We start from the raw sequence: 13,658 nt of genomic DNA on the forward strand, positions 1-13,658 counted from the left end.
TGACATAATAGCCGAGTTGAGGGCGCGAAAAGCTGCACAGCACCGCAGAAGCCACCACAGCCCGCTCCTGCTGCAGCTCTACCATCGCAGCCCGAGGCGCAGACTAGACCGGCACGGGCGGCAGCGAAGAGAGCGGGAGAGAAGGAAAAAAAAAGGAAAAGAAGTGGGAAAAGGTAAGAGACGCGAGTATTATGAACAAAAACGGAACCATCGCCGCTGTCACAAAGATCTCATCGATCACTACTACTACAGATAATAATAATGGCAGATGGCAAGCAAGCGCCAATGCCCTGGAAGAATTATAAACATTTTTCGAAATATACTAATTGTATTCATCTTCTTTCTTTCACGCTAACGACAGCTTGATAGTAGTTCTCATTCATCTGATGCCTGAGTGCCGAATTTCAATTGTTGTCTCGTTATTAATAGCAGTAAACATCGGTAGTTTGAGCTATTCATGGAGATTGCGGAAAAATTGTAGAGGCAGCACTACTGCAGAGAGTGGAGCGCCCTAGTGTCATGAATGTCAAGCAGAGTACGTATAGAAGTTTCGGAATTCAGTGTTTGCTTCACATCAAATTGAAGCCCATGATCCTGATCATCGAAGGATCATTCTCGTAGACATAATAGCCGAATTGAGGGCGCGGAAAGCTGCACAGCACCGCAGAAGCCACCACAGCCCGCTCCTGCTGCAGCTCTACCATCGCAGCCCGAGGCGCAGACTGGACCGGCACGGGCGGCAGCGAAGAGAGCGGGAAAGAAGGAAAAAAAAAGGAAAAGAAGTGGGAAAAGGTAAGAGACGCGAGTATTATGAACAAAAACGGAACCATCGCCGCTGTCACAAAGATCTCATCGATCACTACTACTACAGATAATAATAATGGCAGATGGCAAGCAGGCGCCAATGCCCTCGAAAAATTATAAACATTTTTTGGAATATACTGCTTGTATTTATTCTCTTCCTTTCACGCTAACGACAGCTCGATAGTTCCCATGCATCTGATGCCTGAGTGCCGAATTTCAATTGGTTTTTCGTTATGAATAGCGGTAAACATCGGTAGTTTGAGCTATTCATGGAGATTAAGGAAAAATTGTAGAGGCAGCACTACTGCAGAGAGTGGAGCGCCCTAGTGTCATGAATTGCAAGCACAGTACGGATAGGAGTTTTGGAATTCAGTGTTGGCCCCACATCAAATTAAAGCCCATGATCCTGATCATCGAAGGATCATTCCGGTAGACATAATAGCCGAGTTGAGGGCGCGGAAAGCTGCACAGCACCGCAGCAGCCACCACAGGAGCCATCACAGCCCGCTGCTGCTGCAGCTTCGCCATCGCAGCCCGCATCGCAGATTAGACCGGCACGGGTGGCAGCGAAGAGAGCGGGAGAGAAGGAAAAAAAAAGGAAAAGAAGTGGGAAAAGGTAAGAGACGCGAGTATTATGAACAAAAACGGAACCATCGCCGCTGTCACAAAGATCTCATCGATCACTACTACTACAGATAATAATAATGGCAGATGGCAAGCAGGCGCCAATGCCCTCGAAAAATTATAAACCTTTTTTTGAAATATACTGCTTGTATTCATTTTCTCCCTTTCACGCTAACGACAGCTCGATAGTAGTTCTCATGCATCTGATGCCTGAGTGCCAAATTTCAATTGTTTTTTTGTTACGAATAGCAGTAAACATCGGTAGTTTGAGCTATTCATGGAGATTGCGGAAAAATTGTAGAGGCAGCACTACTGCAGAGAGTGGAGCGCCCTAGTGTCATGAATGTCAAGCAGAGTACGTATAGAAGTTTCGGATTTCAGTGTTGGCTTCACATCAAATTAAAGCCCATGATCCTGATCATTAGAAGATTATTCTGGTTGACAGAATAGCCGAGTTGAGGGCGCGGAAAGCTGCACAGCACCGCAGAAGCCACCGCAGCCTGCTCCTACTGCAGCTCTGCCATCGCAGCCCGAAGCGCAGACTGGACGGGCACGGGCGGCAGCGAAGAGAGCGGGAGAGAAGGAAAAAAAAAGGAAAAGAAGTGGGAAAAGGTAAGAGACGCGAGTATTATGAACAAAAACGGAACCATCGCCGCTGTCACAAAGATCTCATCGATCACTACTACTACAGATAATAATAATGGCAGATGGCAAGCAAGCGCCAATGCCCTGGAAGAATTATAAACATTTTTCGAAATATACTAATTAAATTCATCTTCTTTCTTTCACGCTAACGACAGCTTGATAGTAGTTCTCATTCATCTGATGCCTGAGTGCCGAATTTCAATTGTTGTCTCGTTATTAATAGCAGTAAACATCGGTAGTTTGAGCTATTCATGGAGATTGCGGAAAAATTGTAGAGGCAGCACTACTGCAGAGAGTGGAGCGCCCTAGTGTCATGAATGTCAAGCAGAGTACGTATAGAAGTTTCGGATTTCAGTGTTGGCTTCACATCAAATTAAAGCCCATGATCCTGATCATCGAAGGATCATTCTCGTAGACATAATAGCCGAATTGAGGGCGCGGAAAGCTGCACAGCACCGCAGCAGCCACCACAGGAGCCATCACAGCCCGCTGCTGCTGCAGCTTCGCCATCGCAGCCCGCATCGCAGATTAGACCGGCACGGGTGGCAGCGAAGAGAGCGGGAGAGAAGGAAAAAAAAAGGAAAAGAAGTGGGAAAAGGTAAGAGACGCGAGTATTATGAACAAAAACGGAACCATCGCCGCTGTCACAAAGATCTCATCGATCACTACTACTACAGATAATAATAATGGCAGATGGCAAGCAGGCGCCAATGCCCTCGAAAAATTATAAACCTTTTTTTGAAATATACTGCTTGTATTCATTTTCTCCCTTTCACGCTAACGACAGCTCGATAGTAGTTCTCATGCATCTGATGCCTGAGTGCCGTATTTTAATTGTTGTCTTGTTACGAATAGCAGTAAACATCGGTAGTTTGAGCTATTCATGGAGATTGCGGAAAAATTGTAGAGGCAGCACTACTGCAGAGAGTGGAGCGCCCTAGTGTCATGAAAGTCAAGCAGAGTACGGATAGGAGTTTCGGAATTCAGTGTTGGCCCCACATCAAATTAAAGCCCATGATCCTGATCATCGAAGGATCATTCCGGTAGACATAATAGCCGAGTTGAGGGCGCGGAAAGCTGCACAGCACCGCAGAAGCCACCACAGCCCGCTCCTGCTGCAGCTCTACCATCGCAGCCCGAGGCGCAGACTAGACCGGCACGGGCGGCAGCGAAGAGAGCGGGAGAGAAGGAAAAAAAAAGGAAAAGAAGTGGGAAAAGGTAAGGGACGCGAGTATTCGGAACAAAAACGGAACCATCGCCGCTGTCACAAAGATCTCATCGATCACTACTACTACAGATAATAATAATGGCAGATGGCAAGCAGGCGCCAATGACCTCGAAAAATTATAAACCTTTTTTTGAAATATACTGCTTGTATTCATTTTCTCCCTTTCACGCTAACGACAGCTTGATAGTAGTTCTCATGCATCTGATGCCTGAGTGCCAAATTTCAATTGTTTTTTTGTTACGAATAGCAGTAAACATCGGTAGTTTGAGCTATTCATGGAGATTGCGGAAAAATTGTAGAGGCAGCACTACTGCAGAGAGTGGAGCGCCCTAGTGTCATGAATGTCAAGCAGAGTACGTATAGAAGTTTCGGAATTCAGTGTTTGCTTCACATCAAATTGAAGCCCATGATCCTGATCATCGAAGGATCATTCTCGTAGACATAATAGCCGAATTGAGGGCGCGGAAAGCTGCACAGCACCGCAGAAGCCACCACAGCCCGCTCCTGCTGCAGCTCTACCATCGCAGCCCGAGGCGCAGACTGGACCGGCACGGGCGGCAGCGAAGAGAGCGGGAGAGAAGGAAAAAAAAAGGAAAAGAAGTGGGAAAAGGTAAGAGACGCGAGTATTAGGAACAAAAACGGAACCATCGCCGCTGTCACAAAGATCTCATCGATCACTACTACTACAGATAATAATAATGGCAGATGGCAAGCAGGCGCCAATGCCCTGGAAGAATTATAAACATTTTTTGAAATATACTGCTTGTATTCATTTTCTTTCTTTCACGCTAACGACAGCTCGATAGTAGTTCTGATGCATCTGATGCTTGGATGACGAATTTCAATTGTCTTCTTGTTATGAATAGCAGTAAACATCGGTAGTTCAAGCTATTCATGGAGATTGCGGAAAAATTGTAGAGGCAGCACTACTGCAGAGAGTGGAGCGCCCTAGTGTCATGAATGTCAAGCAGAGTACGTATAGAAGTTTCGGATTTCAGTGTTGGCTTCACATCAAATTAAAGCCCATGATCCTGATCATTAGAAGATTATTCTGGTTGACATAATAGCCGAGTTGAGGGCGCGGAAAGCTGCACAGCACCGCAGAAGCCACTACAGCCCGCTCCTGCTGCAGCTCTACCATCGCAGCCCGAGGCGCAGACTGGACCGGCACGGGCGGCAGCGAAGAGAGCGGGAGAGAAGGAAAAAAAAAGGAAAAGAAGTGGGAAAAGGTAAGAGACGCGAGTATTATGAACAAAAACGGAACCATCGCCGCTGTCACAAAGATCTCATCGATCACTACTACTACAGATAATAATAATGGCAGATGGCAAGCAGGCGCCAATGCCCTCGAAAAATTATAAACATTTTTTGAAATATACTGCTTGTATTCATTTTCTTTCTTTCACGCTAACGACAGCTCGATAGTAGTTCTCATGCATCTGATGCCTGAGTGCCGAATTTTAATTGTCTTCTTGTTATGAATAGCAGTAAACATCGGTAGTTTGAGCTATTCATGGAGATTGCGGAAAAATTGTAGAGGCAGCACTACTGCAGAGAGTGGAGCGCCCTAGTGTCATGAATGTCGAGCAGAGTACGTATAGAAGTTTCGGAATTCAGTGTTTGCTTCACATCAAATTGAAGCCCATGATCCTGATCATTAGAAGATTATTCTGGTTGACATAATAGCCGAGTTGAGGGCGCGAAAAGCTGCACAGCACCGCAGAAGCCACCACAGCCCGCTCCTGCTGCAGCTCTACCATCGCAGCCCGAGGCGCAGACTAGACCGGCACGGGCGGCAGCGAAGAGAGCGGGAGAGAAGGAAAAAAAAAGGAAAAGAAGTGGGAAAAGGTAAGAGACGCGAGTATTATGAACAAAAACGGAACCATCGCCGCTGTCACAAAGATCTCATCGATCACTACTACTACAGATAATAATAATGGCAGATGGCAAGCAAGCGCCAATGCCCTGGAAGAATTATAAACATTTTTCGAAATATACTAATTGTATTCATCTTCTTTCTTTCACGCTAACGACAGCTTGATAGTAGTTCTCATTCATCTGATGCCTGAGTGCCGAATTTCAATTGTTGTCTCGTTATTAATAGCAGTAAACATCGGTAGTTTGAGCTATTCATGGAGATTGCGGAAAAATTGTAGAGGCAGCACTACTGCAGAGAGTGGAGCGCCCTAGTGTCATGAATGTCAAGCAGAGTACGTATAGAAGTTTCGGAATTCAGTGTTTGCTTCACATCAAATTGAAGCCCATGATCCTGATCATCGAAGGATCATTCTCGTAGACATAATAGCCGAATTGAGGGCGCGGAAAGCTGCACAGCACCGCAGAAGCCACCACAGCCCGCTCCTGCTGCAGCTCTACCATCGCAGCCCGAGGCGCAGACTGGACCGGCACGGGCGGCAGCGAAGAGAGCGGGAAAGAAGGAAAAAAAAAGGAAAAGAAGTGGGAAAAGGTAAGAGACGCGAGTATTATGAACAAAAACGGAACCATCGCCGCTGTCACAAAGATCTCATCGATCACTACTACTACAGATAATAATAATGGCAGATGGCAAGCAGGCGCCAATGCCCTCGAAAAATTATAAACATTTTTTGGAATATACTGCTTGTATTTATTCTCTTCCTTTCACGCTAACGACAGCTCGATAGTTCCCATGCATCTGATGCCTGAGTGCCGAATTTCAATTGGTTTTTCGTTATGAATAGCGGTAAACATCGGTAGTTTGAGCTATTCATGGAGATTAAGGAAAAATTGTAGAGGCAGCACTACTGCAGAGAGTGGAGCGCCCTAGTGTCATGAATTGCAAGCACAGTACGGATAGGAGTTTTGGAATTCAGTGTTGGCCCCACATCAAATTAAAGCCCATGATCCTGATCATCGAAGGATCATTCCGGTAGACATAATAGCCGAGTTGAGGGCGCGGAAAGCTGCACAGCACCGCAGCAGCCACCACAGGAGCCATCACAGCCCGCTGCTGCTGCAGCTTCGCCATCGCAGCCCGCATCGCAGATTAGACCGGCACGGGTGGCAGCGAAGAGAGCGGGAGAGAAGGAAAAAAAAAGGAAAAGAAGTGGGAAAAGGTAAGAGACGCGAGTATTATGAACAAAAACGGAACCATCGCCGCTGTCACAAAGATCTCATCGATCACTACTACTACAGATAATAATAATGGCAGATGGCAAGCAGGCGCCAATGCCCTCGAAAAATTATAAACCTTTTTTTGAAATATACTGCTTGTATTCATTTTCTCCCTTTCACGCTAACGACAGCTCGATAGTAGTTCTCATGCATCTGATGCCTGAGTGCCAAATTTCAATTGTTTTTTTGTTACGAATAGCAGTAAACATCGGTAGTTTGAGCTATTCATGGAGATTGCGGAAAAATTGTAGAGGCAGCACTACTGCAGAGAGTGGAGCGCCCTAGTGTCATGAATGTCAAGCAGAGTACGTATAGAAGTTTCGGAATTCAGTGTTGGCTTCACATCAAATTAAAGCCCATGATCCGGATCATTGGAAGATTATTCTGGTTGACAGAATAGCCGAGCCAAGGGCGCGGAAAGCTGCACAGCACCGCAGAAGCCACCGCAGCCTGCTCCTACTGCAGCTCTGCCATCGCAGCCCGAAGCGCAGACTGGACGGGCACGGGCGGCAGCGAAGAGAGCGGGAGAGAAGGAAAAAAAAAGGAAAAGAAGTGGGAAAAGGTAAGAGACGCGAGTATTATGAACAAAAACGGAACCTTCGCCGCTGTCACAAAGATCTCATCGATCACTACTACTACAGATAATAATAATGGCAGATGGCAAGCAAGCGCCAATGCCCTGGAAGAATTATAAACATTTTTCGAAATATACTAATTATATTCATCTTCTTTCTTTCACGCTAACGACAGCTTGATAGTAGTTCTCATTCATCTGATGCCTGAGTGCCGAATTTCAATTGTTGTCTCGTTATTAATAGCAGTAAACATCGGTAGTTTGAGCTATTCATGGAGATTGCGGAAAAATTGTAGAGGCAGCACTACTGCAGAGAGTGGAGCGCCCTAGTGTCATGAATGTCAAGCAGAGTACGTATAGAAGTTTCGGATTTCAGTGTTGGCTTCACATCAAATTAAAGCCCATGATCCTGATCATCGAAGGATCATTCTCGTAGACATAATAGCCGAATTGAGGGCGCGGAAAGCTGCACAGCACCGCAGCAGCCACCACAGGAGCCATCACAGCCCGCTGCTGCTGCAGCTTCGCCATCGCAGCCCGCATCGCAGATTAGACCGGCACGGGTGGCAGCGAAGAGAGCGGGAGAGAAGGAAAAAAAAAGGAAAAGAAGTGGGAAAAGGTAAGAGACGCGAGTATTATGAACAAAAACGGAACCATCGCCGCTGTCACAAAGATCTCATCGATCACTACTACTACAGATAATAATAATGGCAGATGGCAAGCAGGCGCTAATGCCCTCGAAAAATTATAAACCTTTTTTTGAAATATACTGCTTGTATTCATTTTCTCCCTTTCACGCTAACGACAGCTCGATAGTAGTTCTCATGCATCTGATGCCTGAGTGCCAAATTTCAATTGTTTTCTCGTTATTAATAGCAGTAAACATCGGTAGTTTGAGCTATTCATGGAGATTGCGGAAAAATTGTAGAGGCAGCACTACTGCAGAGAGTGGAGCGCCCTAGTGTCATGAATGTCAAGCAGAGTACGTATAGAAGTTTCGGATTTCAGTGTTGGCTTCACATCAAATTAAAGCCCATGATCCTGATCATTAGAAGATTATTCTGGTTGACATAATAGCCGAGTTAAGGGCGCGAAAAGCTGCACAGCACCGCAGAAGCCACCACAGCCCGCTCCTGCTGCAGCTCTACCATCGCAGCCCGAGGCGCAGACTAGACCGGCACGGGCGGCAGCGAAGAGAGCGGGAGAGAAGGAAAAAAAAAGGAAAAGAAGTGGGAAAAGGTAAGGGACGCGAGTATTCGGAACAAAAACGGAACCATCGCCGCTGTCACAAAGATCTCATCGATCACTACTACTACAGATAATAATAATGGCAGATGGCAAGCAGGCGCCAATGCCCTCGAAAAATTATAAACATTTTTTGAAATATACTGCTTGTATTCATTTTCTTTCTTTCACGCTAACGACAGCTCGATAGTAGTTCTCATGCATCTGATGCCTGAGTGCCGAATTTTAATTGTTGTCTTGTTACGAATAGCAGTAAACATCGGTAGTTTGAGCTATTCATAGAGATTAAGGAAAAATTGTAGAGGCAGCACTACTGCAGAGAGTGGAGCGCCCTAGTGTCATGAATTGCAAGCACAGTACGGATAGGAGTTTCGGAATTCAGTGTTGGCCCCACATCAAATTAAAGCCCATGATCCTGATCATCGAAGGATCATTCCGGTAGACATAATAGCCGAGTTGAGGGCGCGGAAAGCTGCACAGCACCGCAGCAGCCACCACAGGAGCCATCACAGCCCGCTGCTGCTGCAGCTTCGCCATCGCAGCCCGCATCGCAGATTAGACCGGCACGGGTGGCAGCGAAGAGAGCGGGAGAGAAGGAAAAAAAAAGGAAAAGAAGTGGGAAAAGGTAAGAGACGCGAGTATTATGAACAAAAACGGAACTATCGCCGCTGTCACAAAGATCTCATCGATCACTACTACTACAGATAATAATAATGGCAGATGGCAAGCAGGCGCCAATGCCCTCGAAAAATTATAAACCTTTTTTTGAAATATACTGCTTGTATTCATTTTCTCCCTTTCACGCTAACGACAGCTCGATAGTAGTTCTCATGCATCTGATGCCTGAGTGTCGAATTTTAATTGTTGTCTTGTTATGAATAGCAGTAAACATCGGTAGTTTGAGCTATTCATGGAGATTAAGGAAAAATTGTAGAGGCAGCACTACTGCAGAGAGTGGAGCGCCCTAGTGTCATGAATTGCAAGCACAGTACGGATAGGAGTTTCGGAATTCAGTGTTGGCCCCACATCAAATTAAAGCCCATGATCCTGATCATCGAAGGATCATTCCGTCAGACATAATAGCCGAGTTGAGGGCGCGGAAAGCTGCACAGCACCGCAGCAGCCACCACAGGACCCATCACAGCCCGCTGCTGCTGCAGCTTCGCCATCGCAGCCCGAGGCGCAGACTGGACCGGCACGGGCGGCAGCGAAGAGAGCGGGAGAGAAGGAAAAAAAAAGGAAAAGAAGTGGGAAAAGGTAAGAGACGCGAGTATTATGAACAAAAACGGAACCATCGCCGCTGTCACAAAGATCTCATCGATCACTACTACTACAGATAATAATAATGGCAGATGGCAAGCAGGTGCCAATGCCCTGGAAGAATTATAAACATTTTTTGAAATATACTGCTTGTATTCATTTTCTCCCTTTCACGCTAACGACAGCTCGATAGTAGTTCTCATGCATCTGATGCCTGAGTGCCAAATTTCAATTGTTTTCTCGTTATTAATAGCAGTAAACATCGGTAGTTTGAGCTATTCATGGAGATTGCGGAAAAATTGTAGAGGCAGCACTACTGCAGAGAGTGGAGCGCCCTAGTGTCATGAATGTCAAGCAGAGTACGTATAGAAGTTTCGGATTTCAGTGTTGGCTTCACATCAAATTAAAGCCCATGATCCTGATCATTAGAAGATTATTCTGGTTGACATAATAGCCGAGTTAAGGGCGCGAAAAGCTGCACAGCACCGCAGAAGCCACCACAGCCCGCTCCTGCTGCAGCTCTACCATCGCAGCCCGAGGCGCAGACTAGACCGGCACGGGCGGCAGCGAAGAGAGCGGGAGAGAAGGAAAAAAAAAGGAAAAGAAGTGGGAAAAGGTAAGGGACGCGAGTATTCGGAACAAAAACGGAACCATCGCCGCTGTCACAAAGATCTCATCGATCACTACTACTACAGATAATAATAATGGCAGATGGCAAGCAGGCGCCAATGCCCTCGAAAAATTATAAACATTTTTTGAAATATACTGCTTGTATTCATTTTCTTTCTTTCACGCTAACGACAGCTCGATAGTAGTTCTCATGCATCTGATGCCTGAGTGCCGAATTTTAATTGTTGTCTTGTTACGAATAGCAGTAAACATCGGTAGTTTGAGCTATTCATAGAGATTAAGGAAAAATTGTAGAGGCAGCACTACTGCAGAGAGTGGAGCGCCCTAGTGTCATGAATTGCAAGCACAGTACGGATAGGAGTTTCGGAATTCAGTGTTGGCCCCACATCAAATTAAAGCCCATGATCCTGATCATCGAAGGATCATTCCGGTAGACATAATAGCCGAGTTGAGGGCGCGGAAAGCTGCACAGCACCGCAGCAGCCACCACAGGAGCCATCACAGCCCGCTGCTGCTGCAGCTTCGCCATCGCAGCCCGCATCGCAGATTAGACCGGCACGGGTGGCAGCGAAGAGAGCGGGAGAGAAGGAAAAAAAAAGGAAAAGAAGTGGGAAAAGGTAAGAGACGCGAGTATTATGAACAAAAACGGAACCATCGCCGCTGTCACAAAGATCTCATCGATCACTACTACTACAGATAATAATAATGGCAGATGGCAAGCAGGCGCCAATGCCCTCGAAAAATTATAAACCTTTTTTTGAAATATACTGCTTGTATTCATTTTCTCCCTTTCACGCTAACGACAGCTCGATAGTAGTTCTCATGCATCTGATGCCTGAGTGCCGAATTTCAATTGTTGTTTTGTTATGAATAGCGGTAAACATCGGTAGTTTGAGCTATTCATGGAGATTAAGGAAAAATTGTAGAGGCAGCACTACTGCAGAGAGTGGAGCGCCCTAGTGTCATGAATTGCAAGCACAGTACGGATAGGAGTTTCGGAATTCAGTGTTGGCCCCACATCAAATTAAAGCCCATGATCCTGATCATCGAAGGATCATTCCGGTAGACATAATAGCCGAGTTGAGGGCGCGGAAAGCTGCACAGCACCGCAGCAGCCACCACAGGAGCCATCACAGCCCGCTGCTGCTGCAGCTTCGCCATCGCAGCCCGCATCGCAGATTAGACCGGCATGGGTGGCAGCGAAGAGAGCGGGAGAGAAGGAAAAAAAAAGGAAAAGAAGTGGGAAAAGGTAAGAGACGCGAGTATTATGAACAAAAACGGAACCATTGCCGCTGTCACAAAGATTTCATCGATCACTACTACTACAGATAATAATAATGGCAGATGGCAAGCAGGCGCCAATGCCCTCGAAAAATTATAAACATTTTTTGAAATATACTGCTTGTATTTATTCTCTTCCTTTCACGCTAACGACAGCTCGATAGTTCCCATGCATCTGATGCCTGAGTGCCGAATTTCAATGGTTGTTTTGTTATGAATAGCAGTAAACATCGGTAGTTTGAGCTATTCATGGAGATTAAGGAAAAATTGTAGAGGCAGCACTACTGCAGAGAGTGGAGCGCCCTAGTGTCATGAATTGCAAGCACAGTACGGATAGGAGTTTCGGAATTCAGTGTTGGCCCCACATCAAATTAAAGCCCATGATCCTGATCATCGAAGGATCATTCCGTCAGACATAATAGCCGAGTTGAGGGCGCGGAAAGCTGCACAGCACCGCAGCAGCCACCACAGGACCCATCACAGCCCGCTGCTGCTGCAGCTTCGCCATCGCAGCCCGAGGCGCAGACTGGACCGGCACGGGCGGCAGCGAAGAGAGCGGGAGAGAAGGAAAAAAAAAGGAAAAGAAGTGGGAAAAGGTAAGAGACGCGAGTATTATGAACAAAAACGGAACCATCGCCGCTGTCACAAAGATCTCATCGATCACTACTACTACAGATAATAATAATGGCAGATGGCAAGCAGGCGCCAATGCCCTCGAAAAATTATAAACATTTTTTGAAATATACTGCTTGTATTCATTTTCTCCCTTTCACGCTAACGACAGCTCGATAGTAGTTCTCATGCATCTGATGCCTGAGTGCCAAATTTCAATTGTTTTTTTGTTATGAATAGCAGTAAACATCGGTAGTTTGAGCTATTCATGGAGATTGCGGAAAAATTGTAGAGGCAGCACTACTGCAGAGAGTGGAGCGCCCTAGTGTCATGAATGTCAAGCAGAGTACGTATAGAAGTTTCGGATTTCAGTGTTGGCTTCACATCAAATTAAAGCCCATGATCCTGATCATTAGAAGATTATTCTGGTTGACATAATAGCCGAGTTGAGGGCGCGGATAGCTGCACAGCACCGCAGAAGCCACCACAGCCCGCTCCTGCTGCAGCTCTACCATCGCAGCCCGAGGCGCAGACTAGACCGGCACGGGCGGCAGCGAAGAGAGCGGGAGAGAAGGAAAAAAAAAGGAAAAGAAGTGGGAAAAGGTAAGAGACGCGAGTATTATGAACAAAAACGGAACCATCGCCGCTGTCACAAAGATCTCATCGATCACTACTACGACAGATAATAATAATGGCAGATGGCAAGCAGGCGCCAATGCCCTCGAAAAATTATAAACATTTTTTGAAATATACTGCTTGTATTTATTCTCTTTCTTTCACGCTAACGACAGCTCGATAGTTCCCATGCATCTGATGCCTGAGTGCCGAATTTCAATTGTTGTTTTGTTATGAATAGCGGTAAACATCGGTAGTTTGAGCTATTCATGGAGATTAAGGAAAAATTGTAGAGGCAGCACTACTGCAGAGAGTGGAGCGCCCTAGTGTCATGAATTGCAAGCACAGTACGGATAGGAGTTTCGGAATTCAGTGTTGGCCCCACATCAAATTAAAGCCCATGATCCTGATCATCGAAGGATCATTCCGGTAGACATAATAGCCGAGTTGAGGGCGCGGAAAGCTGCACAGCACCGCAGCAGCCACCACAGGAGCCATCACAGCCCGCTGCTGCTGCAGCTTCGCCATCGCAGCCCGCATCGCAGATTAGACCGGCACGGGTGGCAGCGAAGAGAGCGGGAGAGAAGGAAAAAAAAAGGAAAAGAAGTGGGAAAAGGTAAGAGACGCGAGTATTATGAACAAAAACGGAACCATCGCCGCTGTCACAAAGATCTCATCGATCACTACTACTACAGATAATAATAATGGCAGATGGCAAGCAGGCGCCAATGCCCTGGAAGAATTATAAACATTTTTCGAAATATACTAATTGTATTCATCTTCTTTCTTTCACGCTAACGACAGCTTGATAGTAGTTCTCATTCATCTGATGCCTGAGTGCCGAATTTCAATTGTTGTCTCGTTATTAATAGCAGTAAACATCGGTAATTTGAGCTATTCATGGAGATTGCGGAAAAATTGTAGAGGCAGCACTACTGCAGAGAGTGGAGCGCCCTAGTGTCATGAATGTCAAGCAGAGTACGTATA

The 13,658-nt window shown here is 46.2% G+C and overlaps 2 long non-coding RNA genes across 3 annotated transcripts; both read left to right on the top strand.

Moving 5' to 3' along the window:
- Positions 1-6,082: 6,082 nt before the first annotated feature.
- LOC125502036 lies at positions 6,083-11,347 on the top strand. Of its 2 annotated transcripts, XR_007279840.1 has the most exons (5): positions 6,083-6,396; positions 8,576-8,898; positions 9,208-9,530; positions 10,458-10,780; positions 11,090-11,347. It is a non-coding gene; the product is annotated as an uncharacterized LOC125502036 (long non-coding RNA). The 2 variants fall into 2 exon arrangements; XR_007279839.1 differs by lacking the exon at positions 11,090-11,347 and having other exon boundaries at positions 10,458-10,847.
- Positions 11,348-11,361: 14 nt separating this feature from the next.
- On the top strand, positions 11,362-13,354 carry LOC125502038. Its single transcript, XR_007279842.1, has 3 exons — positions 11,362-11,412; positions 11,718-12,040; positions 12,965-13,354. It is a non-coding gene; the product is annotated as an uncharacterized LOC125502038 (long non-coding RNA).
- Positions 13,355-13,658: the final 304 nt, after the last annotated feature.

Source organism: Athalia rosae, chromosome 8 (genome assembly GCF_917208135.1).
Source record: "Athalia rosae chromosome 8, iyAthRosa1.1, whole genome shotgun sequence".
NCBI lineage: Eukaryota > Metazoa > Arthropoda > Insecta > Hymenoptera > Athaliidae > Athalia > Athalia rosae.